At 37.0% G+C, this 6514-nt stretch overlaps 1 long non-coding RNA gene across 2 annotated transcripts in view; it reads left to right on the top strand.

Moving 5' to 3' along the window:
• Positions 1–5602, top strand: part of LOC132530807 (uncharacterized) — a 98441-nt gene extending 92839 nt beyond the window's left edge. Inside the window, exon 4 of one of the 2 annotated variants that reach the window (XR_009543896.1) lies at positions 5538–5602. This is a non-coding gene — a long non-coding RNA (uncharacterized LOC132530807). The remainder of the gene's footprint in view (positions 1–5537) is intronic. The other variant, XR_009543897.1, reaches the window with a different exon arrangement.
• The last annotated feature ends 912 nt before the right edge of the window (positions 5603–6514 follow it).

Here is a 6514-nt window from a genome sequence, read left to right as displayed (position 1 = left end):
TCTCCACCTGATTGTAGTACACGCTTCGAGCATAGCTAATACTTACTCAGTACACACCAGTCCTGGTTGTTTACAGCTGGCATCTGTTCTTACTGGCCTGCGTGTCTAGTCATATTAGCTAGCACCCCGACAATACTTAAGTTGTTAAGTATACCTTTTCTGTCTGCTATAAAGTGTATGGGGGACACCAACTATGATTGTTTAGGAATGCAGTGGGATAAGACTTCCTAAGATGATTCCTGGTCTGTCTTGAAGGATGAGGAAGAGTTAGATCAGGAAAGGACACTGTGGGAGGGAAAAGTGTTGTAGAGAGTCAGGGAACCATGCACAAAGAAGAATTATGGCACAGGAAAAAATGCCCACCAACCAACCTAAAAATAAACAAGTAAACAGATGAAACCGATGGAACTGGAAAATTATTTGCTTGGCCAACCATCTTGATAAAAGACATTTAAAAAATGCCATCTGGGCTTCCCTGGTGGCGCTGTGGTTGAGAGTCCGCCTGCTGATGCAGGGGACACGGGTTCGTGCCCTGGTCCGGGAAGATCCCACATGCCGTGGAGCGGCTGGGCCTGTGAGCCATGGCCGCTGAGCCTGCGCGTCCGGAGCCTGTGCTCCGCAGCAGGAGAGGCCACAACAGTGAGAGGCCCACGTACCGAAAAAAAAAAAAAAATCCCAATGAGATATTTTGTCATACCTGTTTGGGTGGCCACTATGAAAAAAATAGAAAATAAAAATTGTTGTCAAAATATGGAGGAAAGGGAATCATTTCGCACTGTTGGTAGGAATGTAAATTAGTGCAGCTACTATGGAAAACAGAGTGGAGTTTCTTCAAAAAAAAATTAAAAGTAGAACTACCAAATAATGCAATAGTCCCACTCCTGGGTATACAACTAAAGGAAATGAAGTCAGTATCTTGAGATATATGTACTCCCATGTTCATTGTAGCATTATTTACAATTGCCAAGACATGGAAGTAAGCTAAGTGTCCACTGATGGCTGAATGGATAAAGAAAATGTGATTCTCACACACACACACATACACACACACACACACACACACACACACACACAGAGGAATAATATTGAGCCCTAAAAAGAAGGAAATCTTGCCTTTTGTGACAACATGGATGGACCTTGAGGGCACTATGCAAAGTGAAATAAGTCAGAGAAAGACAAATACTGTATGTTCTCACTTATACATAGCATCTAAAAATGCTGATCTTATAGAAACAGAGTAAAATGGTGGTTACCAGAGGCTTGGGAGTGGGGGGAGAAATGGGGAGATGTTGGTCAAAGGGTATAAACTTCTAGCCATAAGATGAATAAGTTTTGGGGATCTAATGTATAGCATGGTGACTTTAACAGTATTGTATCATATACTTGAAAGTTGTTAAGAGAGTAGATCTTAAATATTATTACCATAAAAAATGGTAATTATGTAGGTGGATGGAGGTGTTAACTAACCTTATTGTGGTAATTGTTTTGCAATATGTACATGTATCAAATCATCATGTTGTATACCTTAAATATGTTATATATCAATAATATCTCAGTAAAGCTGGAAGAAAAGAAATGTGGTATATACATACAATGTAATATTAGTCAACCATAAAAGTGAAGGAAATCCTGTCATATGCTACAACGTGGATTAACCTCCAGGACGTTATGCTAAGTGAAATGAGCCAGTCACAGAAGGATAAACACTGCACGATTACACACATATGAAATATCCAGTGTAGTCAAACTTATCGAGAGTAGAAGGTGGTGGCCAAGGGTAGGGGTATGGGGAAATAGGGAGCTGCTGTTCAATGGTAATAAAGTTTTAGTCATGCAAGATGAAAAAGTTCTAGAGATCTGCTGTACAGCATTGTCCTTATTCAATATTTAACACGGTACCATTCACTCCGAAATTTGTTAAGAGGATCGATGTCATGTTATGTGTGTGTGTGTTTTTATCAGAATAAAAAAATGTACGTGAGGACAAAATGAGTGCTTGAAAAATGTGGCAGAGTGAATGTTTCATGTTCTAGATGGAATATTCCAGTCAGTAGCCTGTTGGTAAAATATGTTCACACACAAAAAAGTAATGTCAAAACTGAAAACAAAAAAGGGAGATATAATTAAGATAGCAAAAAAGCAAGGCTCACAGGATATTTCTAAGACATATAACCAGCAAAAGGCTCTTGTTCAGAATATATAAAATATGTATACAAATCAATCAGAAAAATGTAGACAATTCAACAGAAAAATGGCCAAAGATTTCAATAGGCATTTATAGGTATCCGACAGTGAATAAACATTTTCTAAGGTACTCAGTACTCATTGGTGATAAGGAAAAGGCAAATTAAAAAACACAATATACCCTCAGATTGGTAAAAAAAAAAAAAAATAGTCAAGTTTGAGAGTTCCAAGTGTTGGCGAGGATATGGAGCTGCAGAAACTCCTACCACTGGCGGGGGTATGAATTGTTATACCACTGTGGAAAACAGGGAAGCATTATTGATTAAAGTTGAATAATTACATATTATCCTATGACCCAGAATCTTCCCCCTAGGTGGGACATAACTAGAGATACACATGTTTATATGGATCAGGATAAGTGCTCCACAATGTCCACAGAAATATTTATTTTAAATGTCTTAAACTGGGCTTCCCTGGTGACGCAGTGGTTGAGAGTCTGCCTGCTGATGCAGGGGATACGGGTTCGTGCCCCGGTCTGGGAGGATCCCACATGCCGCGGGGAGGCTGGGCCTGTGAGCCATGGCCGCTGAGCCTGCGGGTCCGGAGCCTGCGTGTCCGGAGCCTGCGCTCCGCAACGGGAGACGCCACGACAGTGAGAGGCCCGCGTACCGCAAAAAAAAAAAAAAAAAAAAAAAGTCTTAAACTGAAAATAATAAAAATGCCCATTAACAATGGGATGGATAACTAGACTGTGATATATTGATACAATGAAATACTGCACAGCACTAGAAGAGAACAGACTATAAAGACACAGTAACATGGATGAATCTAATAACTTAAGGTTGGGCAAAAAGCAAAAGTTCATGAAGTATGATTCCATTTAGAAAGAATTTTAAAACACAGCAAAACTAATCTATGTTATTAGGGATACATATAATAATGATAAAAATATAAAGAAAAACAAAGAATTGATAACTGGAAACGTCAGACTGATGGTCACCTCTAAACAGAGGGTTCTGTGGATGGCTCTGCAGGTTATATTAATAGAAAAATAGTTTTTTAAAAGCAGTCTAGGGCTTCCCTGGTGGCACAGTTGTTGGGAGTCCGCCTGCCGATGCAGGGGACGTGGGTTCGTGCCCCGGTCCAGGAGGATCCCACATGCGGCGCAGCGGCTAGGCCCGTGAACCATGGCCGCTGAGCCTACGCGTCCGGAACCTGTGCTCCGCGACGGGAGAGGCCACAACAGTGAGAGGCCCGCGTACCGCAAAAAAAAAAAAAAAAGCAGTCTAATACAATTTTATGAATGGTGTGTGTGAGACTAATTATGATGAGCTCAGGTGTGTAAAGCAGGACATTGCTACTTGAATAAGCAAAATTGCATCTAAATGACAATCCACACAATGAATAGCTAGTGGCCATAAAACATCTTCCCTAATTTTAAAAGTAAATAAATAAATAAACAAATAAATAGTCTAACATCTGACCATGTGGTTTCAAGGCAATAATCTAAATTTCTGCTCTTTCTTTTTTATTAATACTTATCTTCCTCTTAATTTTCTGTTCTCTTTTACTTTTCTATTCAGTTACTTCAAACCTTAAAAATCAGCTAATATAAATGTTAACTTTGTGTTTTTGTTATGCTGAAATTTGATGCCAAAATGTGTGTAAAAAATTAGCAAGAGAGTTATTTTCAGGCAAAACAGCTATACGTGACTGACGGGTTGAACTCACTGAAGAATTTCATACAGAAAAACAATTACAGTCAGTGACCTCATGTTGTTTTTTTTATTTTTGAATTTTATTTTATTTAGTTTTTTATACAGCAGGTTCTTATTAGTTATCCATTTAATACATATTAGTGTATATATGTCAATCCCAGTCTCCCAATTCATCCCACCTCATGTTGTTTTATAAAAAACAAAGGCGGCTATTTGAAAAAGTCAAGATGATTAGTTTATTTCAGTCTTCATTCTGTTGTTTAGATCATGAAAAACCATGATGTTTAAGACTAATTTTGGGGGATACACAAAATCTAGTGTTCAAGAGGAGAAAATTTAACTTTTATGACAACTGTTTTTTAGCATTTCCACAATTTTCAAAAAGAAAATATGGATTATATATTCAAATTAACAGGTTTGGCGAACATATGCACTTTTGGAAATGATGATTTAAGTTTAAGATATAGGCAAACTTTTTCCAGTGAATTACGTATAGCAATCCATTATCTCCCAAATCATTTATGTATTTCAGTATCTCTTCTCCAAATATAATCTACAGGAATATAACTCCCCAAGGTTTAGCCATCATTCCTCTGTGTGTTTCTAAGACTAACAGCCTCACATCTAAGATTTGGGAGTATAATCTATTATATGGCTATATGTTAATTTTTTTAACATTTAACAAATGTTAAAAATGTTATTGACGACTCCTGGGCTGTTTGAATCTCAACCCAAATCTTTTCAGCCTCACCCTTCCATCTCTCTGTGTCTCTTGCTTTATTTATCTCCCGGCTCTCAACTTCTCTGAGGAAGATGGGAACTTCAGAGAGTGGGAAAGGAAGTTATCTGTAAAATAATACTATGTGTGGAAAGAGCTCTGAAAGTAAGCTGTAACCTTTAATCTAAAACCTTTACTCATGTCACTAAAAACCTGACAGAGTAAGAGCCCTGTTACCTTGGCTGTGACTGTTTTTCCTGGTATCAATCAAAACCTCATGCTTAGCATCTGCTGTAAATGTTAGAATTAGAAGTAAAGACAAATTGATGCATCTATGAAAATTCTGTCTAAGTAAAATTTTGTGAATCCCTCTGTCATATTTATAAGAAATTTCTTATTTTATCAGTTCACTTAATTTCAGACTTGAGAAATTAATCAGTTGAATAATAAATCCATGTCAAGGAAAATAATCTCCTCGTTCTTCATCTTGTCTTGTCAGCTGTGGCAGGTAGTGGCCTGCTTGCCCTCCAGGTATATGACTCCTAAACATGAAAAGCTAGTGTCCAACAATATTTGGTGTTTCACCAGGTTTACAAAGTACTATATACCTATATTTCTGTCCTTAATAGACACTACTCATTAGTTAAATATATAGGAACAAAATATTAATTCACTGATGGCTGCTATATATAGCTGTTGAAAAGTTTCAAGCATTATTATTAAATTGTTCATATTTTAAATGTTACTAATATTTACTCAGAAGGTTATTTTTAAGAGTCTTTTAGATAAAGAATGTCTCAATTGTTAAGTATGATTTCATTATATCTAAGGGCCATTTTCATCCAGGTCAACTGCCCTCTAACTTTACAACGAAAGCCAATGCTTAAATAAGACTAACAATAAATACTCTTTTGCAGGAAACCCCCTGTGCTACCTCTGTCTGTCTTCAGCTGGTTCCTCCGGAGTGAACCCATCCACCCAGGTAATAAATATTTTCCCTTGAAAGTTTCTGGGTATAAAACTATTTCTCACTTATTAAATTGCAAGTTTTGGCACTTATTTGGAATATAACCCCAGAAAACTGGTCTTAAATAGTTGAGAATGCCTTTTTGTGGAAGAGTTTTTTTTCTTAAAAAAAGGAAATTTATGCTTGTGAGGTTGGTGTTGAAAGAAGACTGACAGTGTCAGTTTAATGTATTCTCCTTCCCATCGTTTATATACACTGGTGCCTTCATACATACACAATTTATTCATGATGACTAGGACAAGAAAAAGGAGGAATGAATTTCAAGGAAATTAGTTTTTTTTTAAGAAAAAAGAAAGTGTTAAGAAGTCCGAAAAGTGATAAGAAAACGTATATGGCAAAGAGGAGCATGATGTAGAGAATAAATCAAAAGAACTAACAGATGATGAGTGTATTTACATCAGAGTGATAATATCACACAATTTTGATATTTTAAGAAATAAGTCCTAAAATAATAATCCTCAACTACTTTTCAGTAACCATAGCCATGATGATGGAATTAAATGAGCCAGATTTAGGGTTACTTGTTACTATTTTCAAGTTAAATATCAAAAAAAAAAATCATCTGGGGAAAAAAGCCTGCTGCTAATAACTAGTAAAGTCATTAAGGATGTTTCAATAGCCACAAAGCACAAAATATAACAATTATGTATACCTGCCTTCACCCCTACCCATATATCCACACACACCTATGAGTCCCAGTTGTATAGATTTGCTCTCCAAGTTATGGCCCAACTAACTGGAGGATCTCATTGTTTTTCACCTGATCCACCCATCTCCTTCCATTCTACCAAACCTCTCTGGGGAATCTCTATCTTAATGATCTCTAGGCATGCTCTACTTTAAGTCATTCATTCACTCAACAAACAT

The sequence above is a fragment of the Lagenorhynchus albirostris genome, chromosome 12 (assembly GCF_949774975.1).
Source record: "Lagenorhynchus albirostris chromosome 12, mLagAlb1.1, whole genome shotgun sequence".
Classification (NCBI taxonomy): Eukaryota; Metazoa; Chordata; class Mammalia; order Artiodactyla; family Delphinidae; genus Lagenorhynchus; species Lagenorhynchus albirostris.
This window is presented reverse-complemented; position numbering and strand designations above follow the sequence as displayed.